At 36.0% G+C, this 20,701-nt stretch overlaps 1 long non-coding RNA gene across 2 annotated transcripts; it reads right to left on the reverse strand.

The window, feature by feature from the left end:
* Positions 1-19,010: 19,010 nt before the first annotated feature.
* LOC103423086 (uncharacterized) lies at positions 19,011-19,835 on the reverse strand. 2 transcript variants are annotated; one of them, XR_003772044.2, is made up of 3 exons: positions 19,682-19,835; positions 19,338-19,446; positions 19,011-19,206 (listed from the first exon to the last, which is right to left on the reverse strand). It is a non-coding gene; the product is annotated as an uncharacterized lncRNA (long non-coding RNA). The 2 variants fall into 2 exon arrangements; XR_527544.4 differs by lacking the exon at positions 19,011-19,206 and having other exon boundaries at positions 19,246-19,446; positions 19,682-19,822.
* Between the last annotated feature and the right edge of the window lie 866 nt (positions 19,836-20,701).

Genomic DNA, 20,701 nt, shown 5'->3' on the forward strand with positions numbered 1-20,701 from the left:
TGGAGCCTCAGTACTGGACAGAACCCTAGAAGGAGGAGGCATCAGAGGTTGATCATTTGGAGCTTCATTACGCGGTACAGCCCCAGAAGACGAAGGCAATAAATGCCTTTGGAACAAACCCACAAATCTCTGATGATCAAGTAAAACCTGACCATCAGTTTCCTTCATCTGGTCAAGCTTCCTTTTCATGTTTGTAGCATAGTCATGTGCGAGCCGGTGCAACTGTTTATTCTCATGCTTGAGCCCTCTAATCTCCTGTTTGAGACTCATCACTTCAGCCGCCAATGATTCAACTTGGCGGGTTCGAGCAAATAGGCGTTGTGCCATATTAGACACAGAACCTGCACACTGAACACTGAGAGCCAGCGAATCCTTAACAGCTAACTCATCAGACCGTTTGGAAAGTAGTCTGTTATCTTTGGGAGTGAGAAGGTTCCTGGCCACCACCGCAGCGGTCATATCATTCTTCATCACGGAATCCCCAACGGTAAGAGGACCAGTTGGGGAGACGAAGGATGGGCGCCATATGTTGTCTGGAGAAGGCGGGGCTGCCTCTTCAACAAGGTTCAAGTCAAAACGACGGTCGGAGGGGCCAGACATTTTCAAAGGTGTTGAAGAGAGAAGAGGTCAGACAAATCAAGATCTTAGAAGTGCAAGAATGAAGCTTCTACTGGTGGAGATTCAAGTGTGCTTTGGAACTTAATGCCAGCCCCTATAAAAATCTGCACTCGACGGAGCTTCAGAAATCAAAGAGGCGCCTGCTCAGAAATCGAAGAGGCGTTTGCTTTCTCAAAAGCTGGGCTGCTTAGAGATCACGAGGGTTGATCTCAGAAATCGAAGAGCCGTTTGCTTTCTCAAAAGTTGGGCTGCTCAAAGACCACGAAGGCCGATCTCAGAAATCGAAGAGGCGCTCGCTTTCTCAAAAGCTGGGCTCCCTAGAGACCACGAGGGCCGATCTCAGAAATCGAAGAGGCACCTACTTTTCCAGCCTTGTCAGCACCTGTCACACGCACACTCAGCTTTGCGGAAATTATGGGCATTCTGTCAAAGACTTCTGGGTAAGTAGAAAACACATGAATCTTACTGTTCAATCACCCACTTCCCACACGCAACAATAGCTCATGGGTACCACAGATAACTTTGCCAAAGTTCTCTGCCAAAGTTGAGCACGTGAAGCTTGCAGCTCCCACTACATCGCTCTGACCAAGAAGGGTAAAAGAATAGCAAAGAAACAGCACTAACAAAGTTTAGACCCATAAATTTTGAAGGTCTAGCTACCATATTATTACCCACAAGGGTAAAGGAACAGTACCACTGCTGGATAATTGGAAAGTCCATGTATGTCAACCTCTGTGCTTCGTGGCAAGGTAGACTAGCAAACATGCCCAACCTTTACTCACATTCGAGACAACACTCCCAACAAGATTGCTTGCTCCAAAATCGAAGAGGCACCGCCCTCCGAATCTCGAGAGCCAGACTCCCAACATGATTACTTCCTCAAAAATCGAAGAGACACTGCTCTCCGAATCTCGAGAGTCAGACCCCCAACATGATTGCTTTCTCAAAAATCGAAGAGGCATCGTTCTCCGAATCTCGAGAAACAGATACCACAGACCACTTTTTCAAAGTGCTCTGACAGAGTTAAAACATGTGAAACTGGCAGCTCCCACTACCGTGCTATGACCAAGCAGGGTAAAGGAATAGCATTACTACTTGTTGTTAGGGAGACTCCTATATATGTCGACCTCCATCCCCAACGGACAGGCAGACCTGCAAAAATGCTCAACCCTTCATCATATCTGAGAGGGCACTCCCAACAAAGCCTTTCGAAATATTCAGCTTTCTTTCCCCCCGATAATACCTCTGCAAACAAGCTATACTAGAGCAAGAATATCTCATATCATCAGGGTTAAAAGCAAGAGTATCCCATATCATGCTTTTTCCCTGTTTTTTCTTTTGACCTTGTTTTTACCTGCAAGACAAGGAGAAAGAGAGCAATCAGTCAGCACTTGGAATCAAGCTTCCAGCCAGGAACTGACTGCCTGGAACCCCTTACCTGATTACTTACCTGGCATTGCTCTCGAGTACTCATCTTCAACATCTTATGTTTCCAGGGAAGATTCCGCATCTGCTTGAGGAACAGATAGGGCAAGTGCGAAGGATACAAGGAAGCATGTGGAGACAAGCGTAACAGCACACGTGCCGATACATCCATTACTCTGTCAAAAGCAAAAGTATCCCATATCAGCAGGGTGGAACGTACTCTAGATTTGATGGACTTGTTTTGACCCTCAAATTCTTCAGTCGGCCTTATACTCTGGAGGAAACCAGAAAACCCTCCAGCTCAGTTCAAGAATAAGCCTGTGGAAAGTTACTTCTTCAAAAGCAAAAGTATCTCATATCATCTCTTCTCATTTTTCTTCTCTTTATCCTTCATGCTGCTGCAAGATGGGGAGAAGGTGAACAATCAGTCGGAGCTCTGATTGCTTACCTTGTCTGTCACCTCTTTCAGCAGACCCCCTAGCTCGGCGACTTGGGGGACTCCTACTACATGGTTTGTATCGCGCTTGACCAAGCCTGAAACTACAAGTAAGCTTCAAGTGAAATTGATACATTACCTTGTGCATCTCCACCAGTTAAAGATACCACCCCTGGATGGAGGAAGAGTACTTCCAGAGAAGATGCCACATCTACCTATGAGACAGATAAGGCAAGTCAAGACGACACCACACTCCGATACTTAGAAGTTTCGTGATTACGAGATCATTCTCCTACAATATTTCCCAATGTCATTTGTACTAAATCATTCACTTGTACTCACTAAAGGAGAGCTTGAACCTATGTACTTGTGTAAACCCTTCACAATTAATGAGAACTCTTCTATTCTGTGGACGTAGCCAATCTGGGTGAACCACGTACATCTTGTGTTTGCTTTCCTATCTCTATCCATTTATATACTTATCCACACTAATGACCGGAGCAATCTAGCGAAGATCACAAAAAGCGACCGTTTTCGTTACCTATGATCTATCTTGCAAGAGAACGGAGAATTAGATGGAGATCTCAACCATAGAATACGAGCTGGATGGAAAGAGTGCATCCGGCGTGTTGTGTGACCGTCGTAGGCCACTGAAGCTCAAGGGAAAATTTTATAGGACGGCAATAAGGCCAGCGATGTTGTATGGCAGAGAATGTTGGGTGGTGAAGCATCAACACGTACACAAAATGGGTGTAGCGGAGATGAGGATGCTTCGTGGGATGTGTGGGCACACGAGAAAGGATAAGATTGGGAATGAGGATATCCGAGGTACAGTAGGAGTAGCCGAAATTGTAGGAAAGATGAGAGAAAATCGGCTCTGGTGATTTGGACATGTGCAAAGAAGGCCGACTGACGCTCCGGTTCGAAGATGTGACTACGGGACAGAGGTTCAGGGCCGAAGGGGTAGAGGAAGACCTAGGAAAACTTTGGAAGAGACTCTAAGAAAAGACTTAGAGTACTTGGATCTAACGGAGGACATGACACAAAACCGAGTGCAATGGCGTTCTAGGATTCATATAGCCGACCCCACTTAGTGGGAAAAGGCTTTGTTGTTGTTGTTGTTGTATGATTTGTTCGTTAGTTAGCTTGAATCAGAGGTGATATGATTTAGTGTCCTTTGCAAATCTGGGTTTGTAAGTTTGCTCCTCAATCTGTGTTTGTAAGTTTAGTCCTCATTTTTGTTGTGTTTTTTGCCTTTGATTTTGTTTTTCCCCTAGAACTATGATGATGTTGTTCGGTCTATGATGTTCTTTCGTTGGAGCATGCAATTTTAATTTTTTTTTTTTTTGGAAACAGGTTTTGTCTTAAGGATTTTTTGTTGGAGTTCTTGCTTTCTTTTGTCAGGTATTAAGTTTTTTTTTTAACTTTTTCCTTTTATCAATTTATCTACGTGTAATATCATACGTTTTAGTGTTGGCTTCAATTTGTGTTTTTTTTTTTGGCTACTTGGTTTTGCTTCAGCTTAAAAACTCTACTATGATATTTGTTAATATATCACACTATATAAGTCTTATATATACTATGTCAAGTGTTGTTATTAAAGTGGTGATGGTGATACTTCTGTTAATATGGACTCTGTATTATTAAAATTAGTGATGGCGATGTTTTTATTTATAACCAAATAAGAACACTATTAAATTAATCAGTTTATTGGCTGCATTTTAACAGCAACTACTTTCATTCGAATGAATGGCTGTTTGATATCAATTTTAAAATCACCATGACTAATCTACAACTGTTTTCATATTGATTGACCAAAGAAATCTTATGGTTTGGATTTCACTTGGCTGTGAATATCAACCATAATTCAGAATAAAAAAGATAAGATTTCCTTCGTGAATCAATTATGGTTTAGATTTCATTAGGCTGTGAATTTAAGAGCAGCTACTTTCATTCAAATGAATGGTTGTTTGCTATCAATTTTGAAATCACTGTGACTAATCTACATCTACTTTCATTCAGAGGTGATATGATTTAGTGTCCTTTGCCAATTTATTGATAAATTCTGAAAATACTCTTTATCTTCATTTTAATGACATGAATGAGTTCTATTTAATATTTAAATAGTGTTGTTATTTGCTTATAGGAAAAACTAACAAGTGTTTCCTTTGTTCTTGATCGTATCAATATGTTGGTGTAATTGTTTAATATTATATATTATTACGTGCTCTCATCATATTAGATGTGTAGAATTTTCTTTTGTTTTTTTTTTTTTTTTGCAGACAGTGATAGTTTTTGGCAAGTATTTACATATCATGATTTTCAAGTTTTTGTTTCTTATAGGGATTTATTTGTGATACAACATTTGTATCTGTATGTTTTGTTAACTAGATTATAGTGTTCTGTATAGATGTTTATTATTTGTTGCATCAAAATCATCTCAATGCTTAATCAAATTCGATAGGATCCGCAAACGATAATTTTTTTGTCTAATTCTATTAATCAAAAGAGACTGACAACTTATTTAGTAAGTGTGTGTGTTTTGATTTGACTATTATTATTGGATAACTATTCTCACTCAAAATCAAATTTCAATTACAATTTTTTTTTCCGTTTATAATATTTATAAAAATGCACATTATAGTGTGGCTGGTATTTTAAACCTTTTTGCCTGCACCGTTTATAAATTTATAAAATTTGTATTTCATTTGTATAGATTAAATGGAAAACGAAGGTCCTGCTTGATCAATTGGTGGCATATAAAACGGTTGTCAGAAATAAAGTATGTGTTTGTAGGATATGGAGACCGAAATATCCAGGCATGGGCGACAAATATACAAACCTGCATTGTATATTGGTTGATGAAAAGGTTTGTGATAATTTTTTTTTATCAAATTACTTTATAGACGTATGATCTTCTATGTTAAGAATAAATTATTTGCTTTAAAGCGCATAATGTAGTTTTTATACTGTCTGTGCTAAAGACCGTGTACAATTTATTTGAAAACTCTTTATTCTCCAATTTTATGTTCCCAAATCATACATTTGTTTTGTCGTTTACCCTGTGCACTGCATAGCTTTTTTTACATGTATTCATTTCCTTTGAACTGTTACCTACATTTTTTATTGACTCTTGCTATTTACTATCCATATTGTTACCTACATTTTTTTTTTGTATCTCTTTTATTATCAAACAACAAGCTATCGACGCGTCTTCTAATAAAATGGACTATGAAATAATAGTTCCAAAGATTGAAGCCGGTGCTTGCTATGAGATCATGAATTTCCGTACTAACAACGCAAGGGCTCAATATAGAGTTGTTCCACATGACACCCAAATCATTTTCACTTCTAAGACAATTTTTAAGAAGTTGGCGAATGTCTTTCCACCTATTCCATGACATAGATTTTTCTTGCAGGATTATAACAGATTGTATCCTTGGTTAAACAAGCTTGATATCTTGATAGGTAATGATAGGAGCATATTTATGTGACTGAGTTAGCTTGTTCTTATGCATTTATGTTGTTATTTCTTAGTTAATTATGTATTTTAATCTATTTTCGTGTGTTTGTAGGTCTATAGGCCTTATAAAGCAATAAGATGCATTTTGGTGCATTTTGGAGCAGTTTTGGGCTTGGAATGGATAGCACATACATGAAGCAAGGTGGATGGACGAAATTGAAGACTAAAGAGGCTAGAAATGTGTTAAAGAGAAAGAAGAATTAGTGTAAAAAGGACAAAGAGCTCAGCCACAAAGGGGTGTCACTCCACCATTCACCTTTCCATCATTGCCGTGCACCACCATTGCACTCCCTTTGGATTCCTATGCCGTGCATCATCATCCATGTTCCCTTCATTGACTTATTTGTTGCATCATTCCACTTCCTTTCCTTTGTCTACCATGTGCACAATATCCTTTCACCTCCTTGCACTCATTGATTCACCACTTACTCACCTTTCCACCTATGCCATGCATAATCACCCTTGTCCCCTTCATGCCAGATTTCTTGCCCTCATTTCATTCACCATTACACTCATTACACTTCATTGCCGTGCACCACCCTTGTCTCCTTCATTATTTCTGATTTCATGCATCAATACATTGAATCATTACACTCAATTGCTGCACACTCCTTGTTCCCTTCACCCATCAGATTTCATACAACTTTTACCTCCACTACATGCACTCATTGATGCACCATCCACCACCTTTGGAATCCCATGCCGTGCATCATAACATTTGCTGCACCTTTGACTCATTTCTACACCATTCCATCTCCCTTTCCTTTCTATACCATGTGCACAATCATTCATGTTCCCTAGCTGCAACACCACTCCATTTTACCCCCATGCTTTGCATCATCACTTCACTTTCACCTTTGAATCATTTCAACACCACTTCTTGCACTCATTGCTGCAACACCACTCCATTTTACCCCCCATACTTTGCATCATTACTTCATTTTCACCCTTGAATCATCGCATACACCACCAATTCACCTTCCTTGCCGTGCACTTCCTTTATAAAAGGAAGTGTGTGGCAGCCACAGAGTTTAGTGTTTGCTTGATCATTCATCCCCATTTCAATACAACCTTCATCCAAACACATCCATTCCTCCATACAAACAAACTTTCAATCACTCACCAACACCTTGTGTCGTAGCAAAGGAAGGGAAGGAAAGTTCTTAGACGTGCTTGCTGTCCAACTTGGATCGTTGGAGCGTTTAGGTGTTTTCTTTCTTTTGTTTCCAATATTTAAATTCATTTTTTTTCGTTTTGTTGTGAATATGAGTGGCTAAACCCCTCTTAGTTAAGGGTGATTTCAAAGCCATGATTATGTGTGTAATATGATTTGATAAATTCCAATTATGAACTCTTGAATCGTGAATGCAATTGGCTTAACTATTTGTATTTGTTGATTAAGGGTCAACACTTAATTGGCATGCATAAATCCAATGCTAGAATATAAGAAAGTTTCACATAATCGTTACAAACTTATATTCATAAGTAGTGGAGGTCGCTTATAAACGATCGCGTTAAGTTTAATTCTAGCATGAGTGACATGATGTCATAGTTGCAAGTGCTTTGTCAATGCTTATGATTTTCATTAAACGTAATGATCTTTGATTGTATCTCTATTATGATGTCATGTAGGGAACTTTTGAAGAATGTTTTGGGTTGTCGAATGATGTCATCCAATCCAATAAAACAAGGAAAATCTGAGGGTTAACTAGTGATGTCATAGTTAATTTGGGGCATTGTCGTTCATAATTCAATGAAGTAGTGACTGGAAATCGAGTTGTTTGCATACATGTCATGTGTGAAGAAAAAGCCTCTAGCTATCCCATCCATCATCTTATTTCTCAAATTTGTTTTACAATCTGTCTAGTTTTTCATACTTGTTTGTTTGTTTCAACTTCATCCAAATCAAAACCCCCATTTTAGTTTCTTGTTTCAAAGTGTTTCAAATCTGTTTAGTTTGTGTTTTTAAGTGTTTTGATTCAAGTAAAAGTCAATTTTCGTCCAAAGTCATTCCTAGTGTCTAGTTTAAGTTTATTTGGTTGTTTTAAGTTGTTTTGAGTATTTTAAGTTTGCTTTGAGTCTTGTGAGACTTGTTAAGTGTTTTTAAATTTAGTTTTATGTTTTTGAGTCAGTTTAGAGGTTATTAGCAAGCTCTCCTAATCCCCGGTCCAGAACGATCCCTACTTGTACTTGTACTACAATTGTCAAAAGAGGGTTAAATTTGTGTGTTAAGATAATTTTCGCATCAGGTAATCATATACATAACTAAACATATTAATATGTGTTAGTGCCTATTTTATTCAACATTTTCTTATGAACTTACCAATTTGTTTTTTTTTTCTTCCAAATATGAAGATGTTATTGGCCACTTGATTGCAGTCCAACCTTTAAAACAAATACAGATCAATCAGAGAATTGATCACAAATGTGATTTGGTTATACAAAACATTAGGTCATTTCATGTCCATAATAAAATTTAGGTTTTTTAGCCAAAATGGTCCCTGAGATTTGCATAACACATCACTTTGGTCACTGAGATTGAAAATCAAGAGAAATGGTCCGTGAGATTGTTCACCATCTATTATTTTGGTCATTCCATTAAAAACTCCGTTAAGTGTCCCGAAGCTCTTGGCCGAAAGTTTAGGCAATTTTCAAAGTTTCGTAACTCAATCATTTCTTAACCAAATTCGACTCATAATATATCAAAATGAAGATAAAAAAGTGTAGAATAAGATTATACCTATTTGGAAGCCCAATGGTTGCCAGAGATGGTCAGAAAATAGCCTGAAATGTGATTGGTTTGCGGGAAAATTGGAAAACTCGCCGAAAGCTGTGTAAACTTTAAACGTTCATAACTTCTTCAATACTCAACGAAATCAAGTGATTGAAAAATAAAAATCATACTTCGATGAGACGAAGAGAATGGTACCTTTTTCGATGGCTAACTCGCCATGGTTTGGCTGGAAAACGGCTCAAAAGTGGTTATCTTGGTCTCGAGTTATCCACTTTCGAGCCTTTTTTGGCCAAACCATGGCAAATTAGCCATTAAAAAGATACCATTCTGTTCATCTCATTGAGAAGTATGATTTTTGTTTTTGAATCACTCAATTTCATTGAGTATTGAAGAAGTTATGAACGATTAAAATTTACCCAGTTTCCTGCGACTTTTCGTGGACCAGTCACCTTTCAGACTATTTTCCGACCATCTCCGGCAACCATTAGGCTTACAGATAGGTATAATCTTATTCTACACTTTCCTATATTCATTTTGATATATTATGGGTCAAATTTGGTTAAGAAACAATTGAGTTATGAAGCTTTGAAAATTGCCCAAACTTTCAGCCAAAAGCTATGAGACACTTAACGGAGTTTTTAACGGAAGTACCAAAATAATTGATGGTGGACAATCTCAGGGATCATTTCTATTGATTTTCAATCTCAGCAACCATTTTGGATAAAAAACCTAAAATTTAAAAGTTTTTACCTCTCAATTCCATCTCAATACTCTAATAGTCATATTCTTATATTAAAAATAGTTTCAAGAATTTTAAATACAAAGTTAAGATTTTCGTGACTTTTAAATATTTTTTCCTTTTTGGCTTTCATTGTTTTATAGAAATGAAGAGGCTAAGAGTACACTATGGTAAGATGTTGCACATGCCTTTTATGCTGTCTCATTAGTAGAAGTTTGCCAACCAATCATTGTTGTTTTTTACAAGCTTGAGGGTTAAAATGTTTGGAGGTATTTACTTTAATAAAAAAAAATTCGTTTTTTTTTCTTTCTAATATGTTTAGATATTAAATTAGCTTTTGCTTTGTTTCTCTGCGCTTGCAAAATCATGTTAGGTAATTTTATTTTATAAGAAGTGTATTAAAACATTGACTCCATTAATGTCTCATCTCTTTACATCGATGCATAACAAAAAAAAAAAATTGTCTTATGATGTTACATCATTACAATTGTAAATTAGCAATTTTTCTACACATCAATAAATATATTTTAGTTAATCATAATCAAAGATAGCTTATCACCTAAAAAAAAGTCAAATAGCTGATGAGAGATCTACATCATGTTTGCAAAATGGATGTGATTACCATAATAAACATATTGTACAGGTTGTTTTTCATACAAAAAACTTAATTTTCATGTTGCCCTTTTTGAGTTAGATATGATGTTATTGTGATTATACTATTTAAAATCTATAGAACGATATTAAATTCTATAACTTACAATTTACAATTTTTGTTTGCCTAGACTGAAAAACTATTTTAAATATCAATTATTACATAATTTTTTTCTTTTTCTATCTTGACTTTTGTTTAATGCACAGACAACATCATCTTGAACAACACTAGTTCAACACTTTTTTTTATAGATCCAGACATTCCATAATTGAATACATACAAATCAGTGTAAGTCCATTCATTCTCATAGAATGATAATCATTGCGTGGTTATATATATATATATATATATATATATATTTTAAATTATTTTTATCTCTTCGTTTTTCCAATTTTCAATCTAAATTATTGCAGGTTTTCAACTTGGCGTCATTCTATTAAAACACTGCCTCATTCTTCCAAGCAAGCCAATGAGCAAGACATTTTGCAAACTGGGAAAAAGATGACAATTGTGGACTTAGGGTATTTGGATCCTGATTTATATAAGGTATATGAAATGTTTTTTTTTTTAATTATTTTCAATAAAAACGTTTTCAATTGTTATTAAGTTATTTGATAAAACTTATTTATTTAATAATTTGTCCCTGTGTAAATACAATTTTTTTTAACATTCTACATAATGATACGTTTTTGTGCAAAGCATCGATCAAGTGATACAACACAAGGTATGAATGGTGGTACACAACTTGCCCTACGTGCGCAAAACAAATGTATAAAGATCCAACAAGTGGTCAACTGATTTGCCAGAGGTATCCAAATCAGATTCCCACTCCATCGTAATAATTCTAACACTATGTTTCAAGTTTTCTGTTTTATGAATCCTTGCAAGTTTAGATTCCATTAAATCTAAGCAATAATCAATTAAGTAGTATCAACTACAACCTGAAAATCAATCATTTCTTCTATTGTAGATATAGATATTGTTAATAAGATTTGTAGCATTTCTTTACGACTAGCTCCTCAACATGATTCTATTTAATGGACGCCTAATGCAAATGACAATTTTTCAGTTAAATGCATAACCTAGATCCAAAGAGGTGCAAACAATGGTTATAATTCTATTAATCCCCTCAATAGAATGTAGAAGCTTGGTATACCTCATAAAGTTAAATTATTTAGTTGGTAGCTTATCATGGAAATACTTCATACTCAAGATTGTTTATCTAGATATATTAATAACATTCCAACGGGTTGCCCTGTTTGGAACTCTGAGAATAAAACTATAAGTAATCTTTTTATAAACTGCACCTTTGCACCAGATTTGAAGCAGTCAAGAAATTATTAATACTATAAAGATAAATCGTTCCATGCAGTTCAATGACTAGCTCCAGTCTCTTAATTATAAGATGAATGACAATCTAAACAACAAAATTATAGTTTACTTCAATTTTATCATATGTTTAATCTTAGCATTAAACAATGACATTTAAAAGTTTAATACAAATCCCGCTTTAAACTCATTGAACAATTCATCGTTTTTTATCTATGCATTGTGTTTTTTAATGAAGGTACAAAGTGTTCTTAGTCCTTGAAGATGAGACAGATGAGATCAATGCTTTAATTATTGGCAGATCGGGTGAAAAAGTTTTTGGCATACCCTATAAAGATTTGGTTTTCAATTAGAGATTGGCTAATAAAAAACAGTTGCCAAGTGGTTTTTTAGACTTATAAGTAGAAAAAATTTTATCACCTTCAATTTGGAAGCAGAAGAAATTTACCAAACTCAAATGATTTTCTCATCTACAACATTTCTGAGTACCTCACCATTCAGCCAACAACTCTACAATCTCTAAGTAGAGAAATTACAATCTCTTCCACAATAGTTTCATCTTCCACTACACATGTTGACACAATTGGTGAATCGCATAAAAGAAAGAGAGAATCAGTTAGAAGAGCCCTTTTTATACCATCTAATACAAGGTTATACACTATATATCAATATTTTGAATTGCATCTCAAATTCAACTCAATTTAATCTAAATTTATCTTTTCCATGCCTTGAATATTTTTTACACAATGAAGGGGAAGAAATATATGAAACAGATTTACAAGATTAGGACCAGGTTCCAATCAAATTGTTCAAAATAAAATCGTCACCAACTAGCCCAAAAATAGACCTTGATCGGTAAAAAAAAACTAGGTAACTATGATTTATTATTGATTGTTCCATGCTATGAATCTGTTCATCTCAAAAATTTATTACAGGTGTATTAACATTCTCTTTCATTTTTAGCTTTCATTTTTTTCTCATGATGAAAACTGTTTTTTCTGCAGTGACTGGTTCAAGCAAAAAACTTTTGCTCATGTCTTAAAGAATGTTGATATTTGTTATCCAAAACAAACAAGTATCAGTTGACAATTTTTTGTGTGTGAATAGTAGATCCTCACATCAATTCCCCATTCTTTGTGTACATAAACAATGTGCTTTTTTACAATTTTTTTGTTCAAGTAGTCATGCCAATGAAGCACTAACTGTCAAGGGGGAATACTAGGTTAACCATTTTTGTATACTAATGATAAGGCATTTAATAATTCCTTTTCTGTAAATTATATAAACTTATACAGCTTTGTAAAAATATTTTCTCCATTTTCTATTTAGTATTTATAACACTCTTTGCATATTTATATGTTAAAAACATAATCTATATTTATATTCTCACTCCCGCAACAAGGTGCGGGTAAAATTTACTAGTAATGACTATTCGAAGATTGATCCATAATCTCCCAAGTGAAATAATGTCAATTTACCAACTCAATTACATTAATTTCTTAGCACATGATTATGTATTATAAAATGTATATCATCATTGTCGAGAATGATGGATGTCGTCAAGTAATTGTTCAACAGTGACATCAAAATAATAGCAGTACATGTAATCGGAATTGGATCCTCTCCGAAGCAACCCCTCGGGTTCCTCTTGACCGGTGTTAGTCCGTTGGATTTTTATCCAACGACTACAAATAGGGGAGCTCTCTAAAAGTTATAATAATTGTAGGCATTAGATAAAAATTCCACAGCCCACTAACCCTGGTCAGGAGGATCCCGAGGGTTTGCCTCGCAGAAGATCCAATTCCCATGTAATCTTTGTCACTTAAAAGTTTGCAAGAAAGTTGAGTAGTCTGCCATAGGTCGCTAGAGAAATTAGTGGAATTGTGTGGCAATCATGTAATTATCTTAAAATTTAGTTGTATTCATAAAATGATTTTGGTTGACTTTTCCATTGGTGCCCAAACTAAAAGTATTTCCCTAATTTTTTTTTGTAGATTTGATATTTAAACAAAAAAAATCCCCTCCGTTTCTTTCCTTTTTTTTTTCTTGTTTATTTTTTGCCTTGTTGCCGTAACAAAGGATAATGTTGATGTTTATACATTTTTCCTATTGGCTAATAATGTGGTAAATAATATTGAAGCTTCATGTAAGCGTCGTGATGCACTTAGAGAGATGCAACAAAAAGTGTAATAGCTCATCCTGAAAAATTATGATTTTTATAATTTTAATAAGTGAGTTTACGAAAATGCCCTTCGAGGCAAATCGTTGATTTTTTTGACCATCTTGTCATGTCAAGTAAGGTTAGTTTTCTTAGCGTATCCTCGTAATACTCGTCGCTACGGACGTGTGGGCACAAACGGAACGCAATTTGGAGTTATAACAAAGAAGTTATTAACGTTTAAAGTTGGGGGCATTTTAGTAAATCGGTTAATATCTAGAAAATTCCAGATTTTTGGAGCAAAATCTGGGATGCCACGTGTAAGGCCCAGATTAAAAGGAACAAAGGATGGTCGGTGCAGATGGAGTATAAAGGAGAGAAATGAGGGAAAGGTGAGACAAATGAAAAGAGGAGTGATGTAAGGAGAACCAATAGGAAGCAGAAGAAAGGAGGGGAAATGAGAGAAACGAGAAGCACAAAATCACCCTTGACCCGTGCGACCCGCAAACCTGGTGGCTACCCGTAGGTTTCTTCGGCGAAATTCATCATTTTTCCGATGAATTAAGCCAATATACCACTCCCAATCCTTATATTGACCCTTCATTTACCATTTCTACATCAAATTTGAGGAGATTGGATTCGAATTTGGGAAGAAATGCACCAGTGGGTGCGTCGGTCTCGGGATGGAAATCCATCAAATCCGAAGTTAACTCCGTCAACCATCACCACCAATAGACTCTCATCAACCTCAGGAACAAAGCCCATGCATTGATTTAGGCATCAGAGCTTGTTTGGAATCGAATCAAGAACCACCTATTTCTAGGGTGCCAACGGGTTTTCGTGAAATTGGGGCTTTTCCCGGCCAAATTGGCCTTAGTCATAGCTATGAAAGTTGCTCCACTCATTGAGGTTTTTATTCTTGTAAAATTTGAGAATTTTTAGAAATAGTTGAATTTTTCGACGAGTCGAGGCGGCGGCGCGTGGCCAGTGGACCGCCGATACTATTTTATGTTAAATCGATATCTTGATCTTAGATTTGTTATTCGTATGATGTGATTTGATTATTGTGAACCTAGTTTGATTAAGATACGTTACTTGGTAAAAATATGAATCGACGATTCGACTGTTGGATCGTCACCAAACTTTAATATGTTATAGTACGTAATATTTTAGGATCATAGGAACTTACAGATCGGGAATCTGACATACGGATCTTCTCGAATTGGATTTGTAAGTTCACAAATAAAACGTTGACCGCCACTTGAATTTGCAATTGGTGAAGATCCAACCATTGGATCATAATGAAATTTTAGGATGATGTTTTAGAAGCATAATGTGTATCTTTAGAAGTGACTGGTCAGAAATCTGAGGTGCGGATCTTCCGGATCAAGTTGCATAGGGTTGTAGACCCTACCATCGATCAAAGATAGACGGTTGACCTTTGGTCAATGGGTCTCAAGTCATTTAAGAACATCCTTAGGGATGTGTTTTACGCAAGTTACATGTTTTATTGATAAGAATTCTGAGATGTGCTTTGATAATTGTTCTGGGTGCCGATCGTTCGTGACGCCTCGATGTTCGTGCTAGGAAATTTTAAGGCGGACTCCAAGTGAGTGGGCCTTTGGTTTTTTATATATAAGTATATATTCTCTACATTTCCCATAAATTGCTTTAAAAGGATTTACATTTTTAAATGCCATGTCAATTGCATTACGCTTTGGTATATGCATTAGTGTGTGTGTGTGTGTGGTTATTGCATGATGATGCGGACGGACATGTAAGCTTCAGGTAAGTACATATTGATGATAGTGATTTCATTGAGAATGGTTATGATTACATGCATTTAGTGCTCATTATCCTGCACCCCGGTGTTAGTGCTCCGTCCAAGGCCAGGGCCTAACCTTCACGTAATTATTCACTTCCCGCACCACACACTCACCTTGGATCTAAGGCAGGTGTCAGCCTGTCGTACATACCACATTAGGTAGTTCCGACTCGTAGGTGACTTGTGATACTTCGCACATCCTTCACATGATCATAGCACTTGAGTGTATTTATTTACACCCAGCATGTCGTACAGACCACCTTCGGTGGTTCCGACTCGTGTGCAGGAATTGATTTGTGAGATATAAGCTCAACCATACAGGTCACGTTAGGTGACTCTAACTGGCACATCATTTTACATTGATTTATTCTACTTGGCTTGCTTATTGAATTTCTAAGATACTTGACATGGTATACATTTGATTTTCATTACTCTCGAGCATGATCTCTATATACGTATGTATTATTATTTTCTGGGAAACTGTATGGGTTTTACGATGAGGGGTTATTATTTTTGAAAAGAGAAATGGTTTTTAAAAAGCTTTGTTTTTGCCCACTCACATTTTCTATTTTGTGCCCCTCCAGGTTCTATTAGCAAAGTTTCTGTATCGATGAGGATTCGTGGCATTCCCAGTACAAATGGCTTCCTATGATGGTATAATCTTTATCTTACCTTATTGTAGTTTATTTATGCTCTGTAATCATGTGTGAAATGGGTCTATACCCGCTCACCGTGCACTCATGTACTTAGGCACTGTTAGGATTAAATTTATTCACATTTTTCACATCATCACACTTTATGGCTTCATCACGTTCCAGGTGTCGGCCAGCACAGCTCGATTCGAAGTCCTAGTAGACATTTTGGGTCGGTGTGTCAAAAAGAACTTATGCAAGCTCTTGAAAATTATTCTCTTATGACGGGACGAGTCTTAAATCAAGAAACTAGTCTCAAACGTGTCGGAGCTACAAGATGGAATTCACATTATGGTACTTTGATTTGTTTGATTTCTATGTACTCGTCCATGGTCAATGTGCTTTAAATGATTGTTGATGACAATACCAATGATAGTGTGGTCGAAGCAAATAGGTTATTGAGAGATATACAATCTTTTGAGTTTGTGTTTCTCCTATTTTTTATGAAATCTATATTGGGGATCACAAATGATTTATCACAAGCATTACAAAAGAATGATCAAGAGATTGTGAATGCAATGGCTTTAGTCAACATATGTAAAGAACAACTACTCTACATGAGGAATGATAAGGGGTTTGATCTTTTGGTTGACAAAGTATAGTCATTTTGTGTCCAACATCATATTGAGGTTATTAACATGGATGAGGCATATGTAGCTCAAGGGAGGTCGCGCCGTAATACCCACAAAAAGACCAACCGCCATCGTTACAAAGTTGAGCTTTTTTTTTGTTGTCATTGATTCCCAACTTACAGAGTTAAATGATCGCTTCAATGAGACAAGTACCGAATTGATCATATGTTTGGCTAGTTTGAGTCCAAATGATTCTTTTATAGCTTTTGACAAAGAAAAGCTACTTCGCCTTGCTTAATTGTACCCTCAAGATTTTATGAAGCAAGACCTATCGACACTTGAAGATCAACTCAATATTTATATTCACTCTATGCATTCGAGAAGTGACTTTTCTCAATTGCAAAACATTTGTGATCTTGCTAAGAAAATGGTGGGAAAAGGGTTGCAAAACATATGTGTATTTACTTATTGAATTGGCTTTGGTTTTACCGGTTGCAATTGCTTCAGTGGAGAGAGCATTTTCTGCCATGAATATCATTAAGAGTCAACTCCGCAACAGAATGGGGGATCAATGGTTAAATGATAACTTAGTTGTTTACATTGAGAAAGATGTTTTTTCTTGTATTGACAATGAAACTATCATGACACGTTTTCAAAGTATGAAATCCCGTCGTGGACAAATTTAGTATTTCTAGCTTGTTTAGCATAAAGATTATGAATGAAAAGTTGTAGTTTGCCATTTATTTGTTCACCGCTATTTTCGTCTTTTTTTTTTTTTGAGCTTTTATATTGGGACCACCCTATATTAAAATCCTAGATCCGCCACTGGTTCTAGCTAACCACATTTGGTTAGCCACCCTACTAAGTTTGACTTATGCGCAGATACTTTGCTGGATGAGTTTTTTTTTTTGGCGATTTGAGTAAAAAAATTACTTAAATTTTGGTCAAGCTAGATTATCAAAGTAATGTGACTCAATTAAGATATTGGAGAAAACTATATTTTTTCAATAATCTACAATGATAATATTAGGCTCCACTAGCTTCAACTCACGTGTAGTGGATAATGTGTGACAGCCCTTTGTAAATGCTTTGCAATCACTAAACAACATATCAATCTCAAATTGTGGATTGTCCAAGTTTGTGTTTTCATTAAAATCTTGCCACGTCTCCTAATCATTCTCACTATCATTGTGCCTAGGGTCATTGAATCTTCCATCTGGTCACCATTGTCAACCTCGCAAACAATTTCCTATTCACCCTTACCATTTGTTTCATTTTCTTTTACGGTCCAACCCACTATTCTCTAAGGGGTGTGATATCCACACACCCCATTTTACTTCTTATACACATTTTTAATTTTTGGCCATTGGATCAGATGAATTGAAGAAGATCAATGGACAGAAATTATCAAAGGATGTGTGAGAAGTAAATGGGGTGTGCGGATAGCACACCCCTTCTCTAAAGTCAACAAATTCCTTGAATCGTAGATCATCCTCATGCATGGCATAATCACTTTGTACCCATACTAGATGATGTTCCCATAGCCACAGGTTCTCCAAAATTACCCTTTTCGTCAGCTCCAGTAATCTCAACTTCATCATTCACACAAGGGTCTTGTGCATTCACATTACCTTCTTGATCATTAGCAATATCTATTAACATAGTTTCACCAATTGTAACTTCATTACCAATGTCACCCTTAACACAAACATTACTCCCAACTTAGGTGGATGAACAACAGAAACTTCTTCTTTAGTTTGGTATACGTGGAGGTGATCTAAGAATAAATTTATATCCCTTGCAAAAGGAATGAGGTCACACTTACAAACCACATCGAAATCTTCCTTCAGTAAAGTTAAAACCCGTTGACACCCTCCCCTGAAAAGCTTGTAATAATAATCAACATTCCCACTGTGACCCAATTCCAATACTATTGCATCAATTTTTTTTTATCAACATGTCATATCGTTATCAGAATAGTAATACATTTCCATTGACGTGGTAGGTTACAAACATTAAAACACCATGATACATTCTAATTGTGCAATGTGCTGGATCAGCTAAAAACCAACATAATATAGAAACATTTAGAACATTTAATCAAGGGATAGAATAATACTTCATGCATGCGAACTGTACACATAAAATGATCACACATGTTCTCTTGAATATCAAACACACACAAGACAACATTTTTTTTCAACTAATATTAGAAATTGCCTGCCACACGCAGCACTAACAAACAAATTGAAACAAAATAAAACCGCTAAACCACTTTATATTTAACATCAACCTAAAAGATAAACATTTCTACTCTGTAAATATAGGGTGGCGCAGCACTGGTATTTATACAGTCTATTGATACAAATACTAATTCGACTTCGGTTATACAGAAGTAGTAACAAGGAATCTAAAACAGCAGGATTTTGAGTCGTTCTAGGATTACCAGGAATCCAAAGACTATTGATGCAATACTTATTGTATCCTCTCTTCGACACCCAATCTTCAAAGAGTGAAATAAAAATATTAATAAATATGCATGTAAACACAAATTAAAATCAAATTAACCAAATTGAAATAGTTAGATCAAATGAAGATTTGAGTCCACCAATTATTACACAAAACAATTCATACAAAGTAGGCTCATAAGAAAAGGTAGCACTATGGTGGTGGAGGAGGCCCAGGCTCAAATAGTGGAGGGCAACAACATTTAAATATACCGCAGCAGCACAGAATCCACAAACTGCATAATCAAAACCAAATTTCAAAAGTTAAATTTTAACTTTTTAAAAAAATGCAGTAGAATTGTATATTTGAAAAAAATTCTCCAATGCGGATAAATTAATCTTGCGGGATGTGACTAGTTGTATTGGGCTGGCAGCCGGCATATCCTCAAATCCCGCTAGATTTATCCCGCATTAGAGAAAGCTCCCATTGTACATGATGTAGACCAAAAATATTAAGTGAAAAGAACTTACCATAAATCCAAGCATCCTGCTTGGTGATAAGGAGGAGGAGCGGGGGCTAGCAGCGGCGTGGTTGGCTGTGGTGGCGGTGGATCCATCTCTGGCACTGATATTGGCAGGTGATGAGGAACAAAGTCCAAAGAAAAACTTTATATGTAAGTGATCCAACAAACCATGCTATCTATCCCCAAGTCATAGTCTTCCAACTACCATTCAAAGAAGTTCAAAGTCTTTGCATAATGTTTGCTCAACTAACAGCACTTGGAAGTTTTGTGTACAAAAATGGATGTGCATCTTCTGAACTACTACTCCTCCCTAATGGCTCAACTACTGAACCACGAAAATTCGGAGTATAAAGGTACTATTGAGTACAAATCGAACGGTTAAAAGACCTGGGAGTATATTAGGAAATCCCAACGAAACTAACTCCATTTTCTGAAGACATGTATGATAAAGTATGAAACAGTCAAGTTTCAATACTGGATCCTTTACCATAAGTGGACGAATATTCATTGACAATTGGGATCATTAAACCATCTTGTCTAGGTTAGAATCCTTTCTTTTTTTTTTTTTTTGAGGAAATTGACACAATTTATCACAGTCAATAAGTTGTTATAAAGATATATTTCATTTTTTGGGGTAGAGGCCCACAAGTGAGTGATTGCTAATCATTGAGCATGAGAAGTTTATCACATTCGATAGTCATAATTAAGATATTTGATTTCTTGAAATAATCGCTCATGCTGATGTTCCTTGACGCAACTTAACTATAGAAAGAAATTTAAACGATAACTTTAGATTAGAAAACTGGAATCTACTGGAAAGCATGAGAAAAATCTCAAAGTTTATAATTGAATAATATGAAAGATAACAACCCTAGGTTCCCAACACCACATAAATATGGTTATATGCCCTACAAAACAAGGCTCTGCTAGGATATTCTAATGAGATGCAAAATACAAAAATAAAATAATTATGAACACGCGAAGAATATTTTTCAAGTTGTTCTTTAATCTATTTTCTGTTCTACAT

Source organism: Malus domestica, chromosome 03 (assembly GCF_042453785.1).
Source record: "Malus domestica chromosome 03, GDT2T_hap1".
Lineage (NCBI taxonomy): Eukaryota > Viridiplantae > Streptophyta > Magnoliopsida > Rosales > Rosaceae > Malus > Malus domestica.